This window comes from Homarus americanus, unplaced genomic scaffold (assembly GCF_018991925.1).
Source record: "Homarus americanus isolate GMGI-L3 unplaced genomic scaffold, GMGI_Hamer_2.0 scaffold45562, whole genome shotgun sequence".
In the NCBI taxonomy this organism is placed as follows: domain Eukaryota; kingdom Metazoa; phylum Arthropoda; class Malacostraca; order Decapoda; family Nephropidae; genus Homarus; species Homarus americanus.
Window position 1 is genome coordinate 269,751 of NW_024744839.1, and position 15,938 is coordinate 285,688.

Genomic DNA, 15,938 nt, shown 5'->3' on the forward strand with positions numbered 1-15,938 from the left:
ATTTTGTTTTGGATAGATTCGTTTGTTTTTTGTTCTCTGATGCGATTTTGTTTTTGAACGAGACGATTTTGTTTACGATACCTTTTAGTTTTTGTTTACAATGCCCGTTTTGTCTTTGTTCGACAATTCCTTTTACTTTTTATTTACGCGCCCGTTTTGTTCTACAATGCGTGTTTTGTTTTGTTCAACAAATCAAACTCCCTGACCGGTTTTCTCCATCACCACAATCAGTACAATGGTGGGCTGTCTTGTCTGGTGATTTTCCTTGTGCTTCTAATTGAATTCGGCAGACGAATACATGACGATTGTACTGAATAAATCTAATATATATATATATATATATATATATATATATATATATATATATATATATATATATATATATATATATATATATATATATATATATATATATATATCTAAGAATGTTATACGTTTTAATAAACCGAGCTCGAGATACAGTTGTTGGGAGCCCAGAAGCCTTGAAGGTGTAATGTAGTGCAATGTATCTTTTGTTTAGACGAAGATCGTTTCACCTTGCAGCTGTGAGTGACCTTGTTGAGCTCGTGTCGTGTAGGATGATGGCACTGCTGCTGTCTCTTGTAGTTGTGATACTCCCGTGTTCACATACCCTCTACATGTATGGAGAGTGCCATTACTGTATGTCATGGTATATATAGTTCATGGGACAGCCGGGCACACGTACTACCAGTTATATAGAGGGTTTGCTCTGACGTTAGAAACCCCGCCGTATGTGGATGACCCCTTCTCTCACGGTCATTAGAATACACAGGTATAGTACAACAAGACGTTTAGATCGAGGCTTCAAATGTTTGTGAACTTATGCATGGCCAGTAGCTAATCTGCCTTTAACGCCCAACAGAGAATTGACTGATTAGTGGAGATGGCTCGTTAATTACGAAGTAACCGCAATAGAATTAGTATTAAGTGCTTACATCTGTTATGCAACGAAGCACCAGAGTGTATCGTTGATTGGTGGAAAATCGCGCTCATTAGTCTTTTACACGCCTGCGTCTCTGTACTGCTGGAATGAGTGAGCTGCTGGAAAAAGTTTCTTAAGCTTCTGGAACGAGGCTCTGTACTGCTTAAACAAGTCTCTGAACTATTCGTTTCACTACCCACAGATGGCGGTGTAGTGTCTCATTTGGCTTTGCTCCAGCTTCGAAGAGGAGAAGTAAAGCAACTCTCTGGATTTGTTTGTGTGTACCATCATCATCAAGTCGACTCTAGGAACTGCTTCACTCCGACTCGTAAAACTATCTCATTGACGTCATAACCAGATTTTATTTTTATTTATTTGATTTTATTTTTTGCCGGGACGCACATTGAAATTATAAGAGTTTGGCTGTGGTAAAAAAAAATATTTAAGAGGTTCTGTATGTTAACGACATCTCGGTTGACTGGGTCTTCTGTGAAAGGATCTCGTTAATTACTGCCTTGTGAGAACATAAGGACTTCATAATGCCAAGTACAGGGCATAGTTAGATTTTTTTTTTTACCTGTTCAAGTCTTTGCTCTTTTTATTTTTTTTGCTTTTTTAGTCTGTTCAGGTTCTTAGCTGTTGACTAATGATCCATCTGCACAATTTTACGAACGGTTAAGTTTATTTTTCTGTTTCTTCTGTTTGTGTTGGAACAGATAACAACAATAGGCAAAAAAATAGTGGATAGAATGGAAAGAAAATGTATAAAAAAATTAAATAAAAAAATTGGAAAGAACAAAATGAAGGAAAGAAATTTTAAAGAGTTCAAAAGAAATGAAAATTGTCATTAGGTTTAGAAATAATAATAATAATATACAGGTGAATCATCAGGTGAGGTTATGACGTATGACAGCATAACGCTACCAGGTGAAGGAAGCGGCGTACATTAATTCTCAACCATATTGCATCGATAAAATTAGATAGGTGAAAAAATTTTATCATTTTAGTTTAAGATAAGACGAGTGTTTGGTTTACAGTGAATTAAGTGAAAAGTGTAGAACTGCTTTTGCATGAAACCCTCTTTGTACTTGCTTATAGAACTACGAGCAGTTGAAGTGTAATTATACATCATATCACTGAGTAAGGAGATACTTGACCACCAACGCCACCACACCCGACTAACACCACCACCACACCCGACCAACCCCCCCACCCCCCACCACCACCACCACCACACCCGACCAACCCCCACCACCACCACCACCACACCCGACCACCACCACCACCACCACCACCACCACCACCAACCCCCCACCACCACCACCGACCACCACACCACCACCACCTGACACCACCACCCGACCACCACCACCACCCTGACCACCACCACCACACCACCACCACACCACACCCCACCACCACCACCACCACCACCACCTGACCAACCCCCCACCACCACCACCCGACCAACCCCAACCACCCGACCACCCCACCACCGACCAGCCCCACCAACCAACCCCCCACCACCCGACCACCCCCCACCACCGACCAACCCCCCACCACCCGACCAACCCCCCACCACCCGACCACCACCGACGACCAACCCCCCACCACCGACCAACCCCCACCACCCGACCAACCCCCCCACCACACCCCCCCACCACCGACCAACCCCCCACCACCACCCGACCCCCACCACCCCCCCACCACCCGACCAACCCCCACCACCCGACCAACCCCCCCACCACCGACCAACCCCCCCACCACCCGACCAACCCCCACCAACCCACCAACCCCCCCCACCCCCCCACCCCCACCACCCGACCAACCCCCCACCACCACCACCACCCCACCACCCCCACCACCCGACCAACCCCCCAACCACCGACCAACCCCCCCCACCAACCCCCACCAACCCCCCACCACCCGACCACCCACCAACCAACCCGACCACCACCACCCCACCACCACCCCACCACCACACCGACAAACCCCACCACCACCGGACCACCAACTCCCTAATCCCGATCACCAACCCCTCCCCATCCGACCACCAACCCTCCCCATCCGACCACCAACCCCCTCCCCCATCCGACCACCAACCCCCCCCCCATCCGACCACCAACACCCTTCCCCCATCCGACCACCAACACCCTCCCCCCATCCGACCCCCTCCCCCCCTCCCCCTCCCCCCCCATCCGACCGCCAACCCCCTCTCCCCCATCCGACCACCATCCCCCACCCGACCACCACCACCACATCGACATGAAAATATCCAATTTATGGAGTTTCGTTTTAGCTGAACAAAAACATTGCAGATTCACTTCGTCTCAAAATTAATTGACCTTCAATAAATATATTTCTTTAAATCCCAATATTGTTGATATTTATATGACTAGATGTGTGTGTGTGTGTGTAAACATTCGTGAGTACCGTATACAGGTGAGTGGGTTTGGGATTTATCACATAGGCTGGTACTGTTATTCATCCTTCGTATTCGCTACCCCCAAGGAAATTCAGTTGCATCGTGTACACATTACCTGAAAGTATTTAGTGTGTGTGGGCCGTGGTCACCGATCCTCAAGCCTTGATGATGGCTCATTGATTAATTAACCTGGTGGGACCTTGATTAATTAACCTGATGGCACCTTGATTGATTAACCTGATGGTACTTTGATGATTTAACTTGATTGCACCTTAATTAATTAACCTGGTGACGCCTTGATTAATTAACCTAATGGCATCTTGATTAGTTAGCATATGGCACCTTGATTGAAGATAGTTTATGACGTTTACTCAGACGTGTTGTGTTCATATATGTTTTGAAAAACAAAAATATAATAAAGGAATTATCACCGAAGTCTTGGGTCAGAATAAACAAAGGTTAATTAAAGCTCAATCAGTAGTTATTTGTTAATTACCCACATCAGTCAGTAATGTTTCCCAGGCTTAATTATCGGTACTCGTGTCAGCTTTCAGTTTAGGTTCATATACTGTATTTTTTTTTATTTATTGGGCACTCCCCTACATCCTTGTGTAAGGTGAAGCGCAGAAGCGTTTACAGCGCCCAACAGGGAAGCATGCTAAGTTCATGCTTGCCTTTGTCTCATGAGTTAGGGCGTAGAAGCCTGAAGAGTTAGTGGTTTATGTCATCAAGTTATTGGAAGCTCCAACAACTTGTCCCCGAATACGAATTCGCAACTTTCGACTTACAACAGATACCTACTTTATTGGTAGGTGAACAGGGACTAATGAGGTCTAGGAAGTAAATCCAAACAACTTCCACCGTCCCGGGAATCGAACCCGTGACATCTCGCGTGCGAGGCAAGAACGGTACCGCTTCTACCACCGATCCCCCCATATACTGTATCTGATATGATAGGTGTGTGCGTGACCCCTGACATGACCTCTTAAACATGTGGGTTTTAGGAAAGGTCGCCGCTGGAGGAGTGGGTGTCAAGCGATGTGTTGGATATCCTGGATAAGCTGAGAGTTGAACCCACCTCTTTCCTCTCCTCCACCCACACACACACCCACACACACACACCTGCTTCACTCGACACATATCTTATATCACTGTTATCTAACTTCCTCTGACGATTCCCGGTGAAGATTTTTGAAACGCTAACTCGTATTGTTTTTATTTATCATATTTAATATCAGTTCCCTAAGAAACCAAGTGGAAAATTATTCATTGGTATTAAGAATTTCCAGCGCCAGTGTGTGCGGTGTATGAGGGTATAAATAGTAACCGGTAACTCACCCTAGTGTGTTACAGGCGGTGATGATCTTACCGTCAGACCCCCCCCCCCCCTGCTAAGGAAGCGATACTGGTCGTCATATCCGATCTGGTTTAGAAACATTATTATAAAGAAGAAGAAAAATATCTTAATTAGTTATCCGGTTTATTTCTATACTTGTGGGAACATGGGAGGGAAGGAAGGTGGATGACGTCACTCGCCTTAGCCGTTGGGAGGGATGATGTCACAGCTCCCCGGAAACGTTAAATGCCTCTCACTACCCGGAGTGTATCTGTGTAAACAAATATGGAGGATGAATAACCCTTGAAACTATGCCCCACATTCACCTACCCGAGCACAAGTCACTTAACAAGGCAGTTTTCCCTTCGTTAGTCAATTACGTTACTTTTACTATTGTATATTGTGAATTTGATGTGTGATTCAAATATTTCCTATATGGCAACTAGATATCAAATTATGTTGGGAAAAAAAAAGGCGTAGATGACCATATTGGGGTGTAGTATACGAGGTACACCCTTGAACTGGTTGGTGCCGTGTTGTGGTCAGTAGTGTACCTCCACCAAAACCTTAACTTAGTCAAACTTTGCTATTAGATATTACACCAAAATTATCTTCATTTCAGTCAGATGTGTGCGTGTGTGCGCGCGCGTCTGTAAAAGGGTATTGTCTCATAATTTCATCTATATTTAATATTTTTGCAGTCTAGTGTGAGGGAATTTCTGAGGTTATATTATTATTATTATTATTATTATTATTATTATTATTCGGACACTTTACTGGATATTCCTTGTCAGAACCATAGACAATTAAGGCAGGATATTGATGGATATAATAAGAGACCTTTAACATGATGGATATACCAAGGAAGAGATATGACCCACATGACGTCTTAGTGACCCCCACATGACAGCCGAGGTCACACGACCACACACAAAGCTGAGATAAAAACCACTTTTAGCTGCGTAGTGCGGTCGTGTGGAACAGCTTACCTCAGCAGGTGGGCGGGTGTCCTGTCTCCCAAGCCTGTTAACCTGTGAGACAAAGAAGACAAGACTGGACAAACACTGGGCAGGTTAAGATGATGGTGTACATGACCACAGCATTGAATATGTAGCTCGAGTTGCTAATGAACAAATTTAGATGAGTAGAGTAATAGAGCAAGTAGGTGGTGCCCTACTCCTGTAATTCTGATATTGATATTGAAACCGTTTATTTAGCCAGAAAAACACGGGTACAGAGTGGATAATAATATTAACATGGCTGAGCCATTTGTGAGCCTGAGCTCTCTTGAAGGCACCTGATATATACTGTACATTTTTCTCAAGGAAGTATTGTGTAATATTTAGTATCTTCTGGAATGGTGGTAGTAAGAACATAACAGAATGTTGCCACGGTTATCACTTCGTTATTTATTTTGTTTATTTTTTAGATTTATATTATAAGTATATACACATTTTACAGTGGTGTTGATATACATAAATATGATAAGGGAGGGAAGCAGTACAACATGGGCTGTATTAAGGTGGAACATGAGGATAGAGCTGTCAGTTTCATGTCTAGTTGGCAACTATAATTATTGCAATGGTAGTTTCTATCTATCATCATGACAATCTATGATTATAATGGTTTTGGTGGTACAATATAAGCATGAATATAATAGTAAGTATTACAAGAATAGGAATACTTAGACAATAGATATTTTTTAAGAGATGATTTAAGGGAAGGGTACGTAGTCTTAGCACGAATGGGTGGGGGTATGTTTCACACCTTGATATTTTATGGAGGTCTGGGACTGAGAGGAGCGCATGGGGGAGAGGGGGTTGTCTTAAAAGTTGTATTTCTGATTGTTTCGGAACTGGAAATAATTAATGTCAATGAAATGATGACAGATTTGTAAACAAATTGAGCACACCGGTGTTAATATTCTTGATTTTTTTTTTAATTTATTTAGGAAATTGTTCGTTAGTGTGATCAGTTTTTTTTTAAAGTAGGTTATCGTCTGCACAATTCTCTTTTGTGCAGTAATTAGGGGATGTGTTTTTGAAGAGCCAGAGGCTGTAAGAGTGACTGAGGAGTGTGATACAGGATACTGCACTGGTTATTGACTTTACTGTGACAGGCTTGTATGTGGTTTCTCCAGCTAAGTTTCTCATCATCATCAACCTCAAGGTATTTAGTATTTTGTTCACGTTTGAGGACTATTTCCAAGGTACAGGGGGTCCAAATCTGGGGGTAGGTGTTTTCTTCTGTGAAAGATCGTGTAGTGGGTTTTTTCGAGGTTTAAGGTCAGTTTATTACGTATTACCCAGGTCCTGACTTTGGTCAATTCAGTGTTCATAGTTCTCATCAAGGAATGGAGATCTGAGTTGCTGGCATGGAGATTACTATCGTTGGTGAATAAGTTGTATTTGCTGAGTGTGCTGGTGGACTACATCGTTTATGTGCAACAAGAACAGTACAGGGCCGAGAATGGAACCTTGAGGGACGCCATACAAGATTGGTGAGGATTCAGATTTATGATTATTATAGCAGACATACTGCTTCTTATTAGAGAGAGATGAGGTAAACCAATTGTGGGATAGGCCCCTAACACCGTAATGTTCAAGCTTTGCCAGGAGGATGGTATGGTCGACAGTATCAAAGGTTTTAGAGAGGTCAAAGGAGTTTAAGATGTCATTAGTAAAGGATAGCAAAGCACTCTCAGTTGACCTTTTAGCTTTAAATCCAACCTGAGAGTCTGTAAGGATGTTATTGACTGCAGAAGGAATTTAGTCTACTACATGCTCGCTTCTAGTATCTTACTTAAGGCTGGTAGGACGGATATGGGGCGGTAATTTTGAAAAGATCTTTATCCCCAATTTTTTTTATATGCTGGGTGAACTTTGGCAATTTTCAGTTTATCCGGAAAGATACCACTAGTGAAGGAGGATTTGCAAATGTTTAGGAGAACAGGTTGTAATAAGTGGGCCACTTTCTTAATGATGCTCATTGGTATATTGTCATCGCCTGCTGCTGCATCTTTGGAAATTTTAATGATGGTCAGTAATTCATCTGCTGTGACGGGATAAGAACAGCTTATTTTGCCGTCTGTTTTGCAGGTAGGCTCTAAATTCCTCGTGGTGTTTAGGGATGCTCTCTGAAAGATTTTTGCTAACATTGATAAAATATTCATTGAAGTGGTTGGTGATCAGGGAGGGTTCCGTTACAACTGTATCATTTATCATAAAAGCTGAGAGGGGGCCGTGGGTTGAGTGTTCCTGAATAGAATTGATGATACTCCAGGTTATCTTATTGTTGCCTGATGTTGACTGGAGCTTATTTGTATAATAGCTACACCTGGCATTTCTATCTGCTTGAGCTACTCTATTTGATACTTCGGTAAACATCACTGAAAGTTGTAGTTCGTTTTACAAATTTTCTTTGGAGTTTGTGTTTTTCTTTTATCATTTCCTTGATTTCACTTGTAATAGTTTGGAGATAGATACAGTTTTTACTAACTTAGTCTTGAGGGGGAAGCATTTATCAAAGCAGGCAATGAAGATGCAAGAGAAGTTGCAGCAGCTCACGTTAGGGTTGTCGGAGTCATAGACAAGATCCCACTTAGCATTCATTAAGTTGTTTTCACAAAGGAACATGTTGTAGGCGCAATAGTCTCTCTCTCTCTCTCTCTCTCTCTCTCTCTCTCTCTCTCTCTCTCTCTCTCTTTTTACAACTGTCGTCAGGCTGGATTTAATGAATACACCCCACTCGACCACTTGATCCGTTAAGACAAGGCAAGAACCATTGTAGAACCTCGTCTATCACGCCTTTCATTTTTACGAGGTATTGTCGTTCCCGTGAATACCACAATGGTGTTCACGGCTCACCACCGTCTCGTTGGCCCCATTGTAAACTGGGCTGTAAACCTGGGTAGACTTTCAGTAAGTAAACTACACTGTAATTAGTGTGTTTCCTGCTTCCCGTCTCGCCCAATCCCGCGCAAGTGGATTTGTTTACTTCGTCTGTGGTTTACCGATCGGCTCTGTTTATTTCATCTTTACTATACTACTCAATTGTGTTTACATCGTGGACTCTAATCAGCTGTTTATTATCTCTACTGATCAGCTGACATTTTATGACGCCTAATACATTTATAGTAGCTCGTAAGATTATTATTATTATTATTATTATTATTATTATTATTATTATTATTATTATTACTATTACTATTATTACTATTATTACTATTATTACTATTATTATTATTATTATTATTATTACTATTATTACTATTATTATTATTATTATTACTATTATTATTATTATTATTATTATTATTATTATTACTATTATTACTATTATTATTATTATTATTACTATTATTACTATTATTATTATTATTATTACTATTATTATTACTATTACTATTATTATTACTTATTATTATTATTATTATTGTTATTATTATTATTATTATTATTATTATTATTATTATTACTATTACTATTATTACTATTATTATTACTATTATTATTACTTATTATTATTATTATTATTATTATTATTGTTATTGTTATTATTATTATTATTATTTATTATATAGCGTGACGTTGCCAAAGCCAGACAGATGACTAGAAAGTTCCTCAAAACGAGGCGACAAAATTACCCAAGGGTCGTAAACACCATGGGGAGTGAAGGGTTGGTTCCCCTCGCCTCCCTCCCCCACTCCCTTCCTTCCCCCATTTACCTCCTTCCCTTATCTCCATCCATCTCTCCTCCTTCCCCGTAAAACCACTTCATAATCTGGAGTATAAAAATTAGCACCTCTCTCTCTCTCTCTCTCTCTCTCTCTCTCTCTCCTTCATTCTTGTTTTTATCTCTCGAATTCTTTACCTCACTCTATTATCAAGTGAAATAATATGGGGTGTCTGATATTCACGTGATAAAAAGAAAAAATGAAAAAAGAAATGACGTACAATTATTATGGTATGGGTGTATCCGTCCGTCCGTCCGTCCGTCCGTCCGTGATATCCTTAAAATTCACCGCGGCTTCAGCATAACACACTGGCCCCACTACAAATATTTGAACACGATTTCGCTGTAACAAAGCCGGCCATAACTAACACGACAACGAAACATTTAAAAGGTCAACAAGAGTGAAGGTCAAAGTTTAGAGTTATCAAGGGGCTGTAGTGTTTATCAGTGGTCTTGTGGTGTGTGTGGGGGGTGTAATGTTACGATTATTATTTATTATTACCGATATTGGTATTATTATTATTATTATTATTATTATTATATACGGTAAGAATCGCTACACACTGCGCAATTGGTTATGTGAGTTCAGGATGTGAATAAACTTGTTGTGTTTTTAAAGTTTCCTGTTGCTTTCTTCACTCGAGTCTTGCAACGCTCTCGCTGTTATGTCGTCACTTTAAATCGTTTGCTGCAACATTCTTTCTGTAGCTTGCAACATTCTAAAATCAAACTTTGTAGGGAATAATGTTGTATGATGGAGAGAATGACGTGGCGTTGTGTTTTGATATTGAAAAAGGCGAGATGGAAGGATTTGATTTCGTTGATGGTGGAGGAAGCTGATGGAATGCCTTTATTGTGGATAAGTAGAAGAGTGAATAGGTGTAAGAAGGATTGAACACCTTAAAAGAGTGAAGGGTAGTAGCAGATTCTAAAGACAAGGAGTTCGTTACCATCCGTCCCCCGTGACTGTGTTTAGGTAAGGAGACTGAGAAGAACAGAAGCAGGACGGGAATTCGGGGATCACCTGAGGATTAGCTCCTCCGCTCCAGCCACTTTTACATGGTGATTAGACACCCAAACACTAAGCTAACCTAGTTTAACCTAATGATCTAACCTAGTCTACTAGAATCAAATATAGCTAATCTAACACACTATCCTAACCTTAACTAACATAATGTAACGTAAACTATTCTAACAAATTACCTTAACCTAACCTAACAAACTAACCTCATCCAACATAACATTATCTAACGTAAAGTAACCAAACATAACATAATCTAACAAACTATCATAGCCTGAATTACCCTAACTTAACAAACTAACCTAACCTAAGATAACCTGACCACCAAGGTAGAGTTATGTCTAATATTCAGGTGGTCGGGAATTCTTAGGAGTAGATATGGGTCAGGCGTGGGTGCTTCCTGTGTATGTGGGCTTGGTGTATGTGCTTCCTGTGCATGGGCGTTGGTGCCGGTGTGGGCTAGGCGTGGGTGCCAGAGTGTACGTGACAGACGATGTAAAAATACCAAATACAAATCGTTTGCAGTACACAGGTAAAGACCACTGAATATTACGATATCCCCAACCCAGGGACCAGGCGATGGAAGGTGTTTACGGAAATGTCAGGAAACGATCCCGTAGCCAAGATGTTCACGGAAGAAACGTTCACAACAGATCCGAACGTTCACAACAGATCCGAACGTTCACGACAGACCCGAAAATTTTGTACATTTGATCGTCCCGAGTTTCAGGTCCTGGGGGGAGGGGGGGATTAGCTTGGTTTATTGTTATAGTGGTGGAAGGTCGTATAGTGTTAAGGCCAAAGTCCAATTATACCAAGTCAACCCACTTAAGAGTGGAAAATTCGTCTTCATGCATGACGTCATCTGGTCTGCGGCCGGAGGGGAGGGGAGGTTAGCCTGGGGTGGGACCTCAGTTACCAGCTGGCCGTCGTGGTGTGAAGGTCTGTGACAGTGCCCGATAAATGCTCCGTATCTGGATGCATATCAAATTACAGACTACATGATGAAAGTTTGATATTTTCATCAATTTCCAAAGGATGAAAAGCAAAAATGTGGATTATATTGTGTGCAGCAAATATACTGTATAAGGTGTAGCAGGAGGAAGGGCAATACTTGAGAGCCGTTGGCAGGTTTATATTTAAATTCCCTAAAGTCTAACGTTCAGCCAAGAAACCAGATGTGTAGAGACATCACTTATTTGTTACTTGAAACTGTTGTATAGCTTAGTCATATGTAATATATCTAGTGAGCATATTGATAAATTGAAAACCTCTACACACATATATGCTTGTATTCACTGATTTATTGTAGCGTGGGGAGAGAGAATGGTCGTAATTATAATCATTAATTTTTTTATATTATTTAACCTTTCTTCTTTAATTCTTGTATTCCTCCCCCCCCCTTCCCGTAAATAGTTATGCTTATAATTACTTAATTGGTTTTACACTGATACTGGCAGCAAAATCACGAGAGTATAAATAATAATAGAGAAATAATAATTATAATAATTTTATAATAAAAATAGGAATATCATAAATATAATGATATCATGAGAAGTTCATGGGGCTAACTGAAAGCTCGTGTGCTAGGGGATGAGAAAATCTGGACATATGGCAAGAATATCTTATACAGTGGGGTGGTCTCGCCCTTGGCAATATACAAGTTCTCCCTTATTACCGTTTTTCTTCCACAACACGCCAATGACGTCACAATTAGCTCCGCCTCCTGCACGTGGGTTGACTTGGTTTAATTAGACTTTGGCTAAGGTTATGATGGCGGTGAGAAGTAGATTGTTTTATAGTGCAGTTGTGGTTGAGAGACGAGAGTCGAGCATTATTTACTGTGAGAGAGAGAGAGAGAGAGAGAGAGAGAGAGAGAGAGAGAGAGAGAGAGAGAGTCTAGCAGTTTGCTGAGAGAGCATATAACTATGGAAGGGTCATCGTGTAGTCTCCCATATAGTCTTATTGTCATGTTTAGGTTGATGTGTCGACGTCGTATAATACCAAAAACCATTATGGTTTACTCACCAGCGGTCACCTGATGTCACAACGCACATGTCAATATAGGTTCTCCTTAAGATGATTAAAAATATGCGGCTCAAAACAATAAATTCTGGTAATTACTTGTCCTAATGACTCTTGGAAATTTTTTATTCGATTTTCCTAATTACTCGCTTGTAATATTTCAATGAGGATTTTTTTGTATGTTATTCTGGATGAAGTAAAATAGTTAAACACGTTCGTTTTTAATCCCAAGGAAACCTGTTTAAAAAAATCCTTGCAATTTTGGCAAAGTTTGAATTGGTTAAGACTTTCAACTTAGGTATTTTGTCCTTATGAGCTTGGTGGTATGAGACTCGCCCTCCTCCTCCTCCTCCTCCCCACCAAGAGATTTTTCCTTATTTACATAATATATTACGGTGTTTTATCATGTTCGCCACTATGCTCACTAGACGGTCGGTTGATGAGTCATTTATTTGTTACACACTGTTGGCAAGTACTAGTGGTCATATACGGGCTCTGGAATGTACAGTACCTGAACCTGTGCCAGTGTTGATCAGGTCTGCATGGTCTTAAAGAAGCTCGCACTCGGTTCCGTCTTAACACGGGCTGATTATACCAACAGCTCACAACTCTTGCTGTAAACAAGTTAGCCCTGACAATTTTCTGTTGTGGGATCTTCACCCTGAAAGCCACAGCCATCAGATATATACACGTGACTGAATAATATCCCTTGTGGTGCTTCTAAACTATTAACCGTTCTATAAGAGTTCCACAACACCTACTGGTAATATATCAGGTTGGTGGATCTTAAGTAGAACATTAAACTCGGTTCTCTTGTCAGTTTGTTTACCTGACCTTGAAACCAGACTCTTGTGTATTGTGATGACTTCCAACTGTGTAATGAGTCTGAACCCAAGTTGATATTAACAGCTGAACTAATATACAGTATACCCAAAACTGTACGTGTTGTGTTTGTGTGTGTGTGTGTGTGTGTGTGTGCGCTGTTGATTCAGTGTTCCCACATACAGGAACACCCTCGATTCTCCCAAGCTTATACCATGGAACAAACCCTCACTCTTTCGGAGCTGCCAGTATGATAACTCCTTCCTATGAAATTTCCAAAACCTATTCGCGTGTCACTCCGTATTGCCTCTATAGGAAAAAAAAATCACATTTGTTAGATGTCGGCGAAAAACTAGTGAGTGCACCCGGATGGAGTATCACTGTTTACCATGATATAACGGCATCTGTTGTCTCTAATGGATGGTACTTGTGATAAATGATGGTTTTTGTAACACTCCGGGTGGTCTCCCTCTTAAACTTAACTATGATAACGTTGTGTATTTATTGTGTATGTATTCTGCGTGAATGATAATGCAATTGTTTGAGTAGGAACACATTGGCTCCAGGTTTGTGTGTGTGGACGAATTTCTTGAGACAATAATACCCCCTCCCCTTATCCTGCTCCGTATAAAAGTTATTCTCTTGCTCCCTCTTCACCTGGGCCTTGAGTTGTGTTGATGAAATATATAAGACCCGCGAAATTGGCCGAGATCCCCTGGGCCAGTTCGTTACCCGGGTGCCCCCCAAAACCAAGCCCACATGGGTTTTATTGTTTCATGTTTTTGGCTTTATTCGGGGTTTAATTTCGGGCTTTTCTAGGAACTTGGTTTTGTGTTTTATTTGTTTTTTTTTTTTTTACTTAATTATTCTTTTTATTTTTCATAATGTTTTCTGGGTTTTGTTTTTCTCTGGTTTTGTGAGGTGTACCAGCAAACACTCGGCCAGTCTGTTTTTGTGGGATTATTTTTTTTTTCCATTATTTCACATATTTAGTATTCAAGACAACCCCACCCACGTGATTTTTTTTTATTTATTTTTTTTTCATTTTGATTGTGGGATTTTCCTACCCAAAACCTGTGACAATTAAAACCAACTTATGCCGCCCCATTAAGACGCTGCTATTGTTTACATTTTTTCAAGAACTTCTCACGACGTCACGCTCCAGTAGTTCGGGGAATTCTTTTAGCTGGCTTTTATTTCGCTGGCCTTGGCTTGTTTACTGTGTCGTGTTAAACAGAAAGTTGTCCGTTTTATTGGTTTCATTTTGATGAAAATTACACTTGAGCTTAATGCACGCATATCTTAGTGTAATGAGACAAAATCTCACATGAAGAGGTAAGTTAGGAGGTTATAGTAGTAGAATATTATAGCGAGAGGGAATGGTAGCGTGTCTCGAGGGTGTGATGTCAACACAGGCACAGTACAAGTGTAGTATATAAAACACCAATGCGTGTTACAGCATTATTTTACTAGTTCAATAGGGGGGATTAATGGGAGGGGTTCGTACACAATTTATGAAAGACTATGGTATTCTCGTATAACCTAATCTCACAATTACAATGGTCACTTCACTAAGTCGATCGTTGGGGAAGTTCGGGATCACTGCACTTCTCCCGTCTACTGTACACAGCCAGCACTTACTGTTACACGCTGAGTTGACAGCATTCTGTCAACGGACCCGACTGAGACTTCGTTACACTTGGTGGCGGGCTTCTCTCGAGCGGGACTGGGGATGTCGTAGCTGGCCCTTCCTGGTTACAAGATACACTCTGGTGAGGGAGGGCTAGGACGTCCTATATATTGGAAGACCAGCCGTCAGGTTGAGCTGATCGGGGGGGAGGGGGGGGGGTCTCCTTACATTTGCCCTCGCTAATGTAGGGTCAGGTCTGGATTTTTTCAGAGACTATAAGTTGTTGTATATTCTGGAGAAATCTTCAGATGAATGCTTGTCTGTTAACATCGTTGGTGGGGCCGTGTGACATGAGAGGCTCTGGTTGATTTGTGGCCCCTTGACTTGGGCTCCAGGGTTACATTTGACCTGGCTAATGTGAGGTCAGGTCTGGACTTCTTCTGCGATGTAGGTTATTGTGTATATTGGGAGAGAGTCGGCAGGTGCCTTCTTACATGCTTGTTGGGGCCGTGTGACATGGGAGGGGAGCCTGGTTGATTTATAACCCTTGGGCAACCGCGAGGGTTACCCTTACACTTGACCCCCCTAATGTCGGGTCAAGTCTGGACTGTTTCTGAGATGTAAGCTGTGGTCTGACAACCCATCACTACATTAGAGATTGATAATAATAATAACAGAAAAATAATAATAATAATAATAATAATAATAAAAAATTATAACACGTCTTCACCACCAATATCTCGCGCCACTAACTCGGTATATACTCGATGCTCAACGTTGCTGCTCTTGATGTCAGAGTTACCCTAAAGACTTGTGTGTTATTTTTCCTCTAGAAAATAAAAGGGTTCCCCCCCTATAATAATGTGTTCCCTAGAATAATGAGGTTTTCCCCACAACATAATGAGGTTTTTACCACAACATAATAAGGATCTCCCTGAATTATAAGGTTTAAAGATTTCCCTTTTAGAATAATGTTTTCCTCCCTGAAAGGAAAAAAAAAAG

The 15,938-nt window shown here is 41.0% G+C and overlaps 1 protein-coding gene across 3 annotated transcripts in view; it reads left to right on the forward strand.

The window, feature by feature from the left end:
- The window catches only part of LOC121878214 (ras-related protein ced-10-like), a 140,352-nt gene that overhangs the window by 77,752 nt on the left and 46,662 nt on the right, over positions 1 to 15,938 (forward strand). The window lies entirely within an intron of this gene.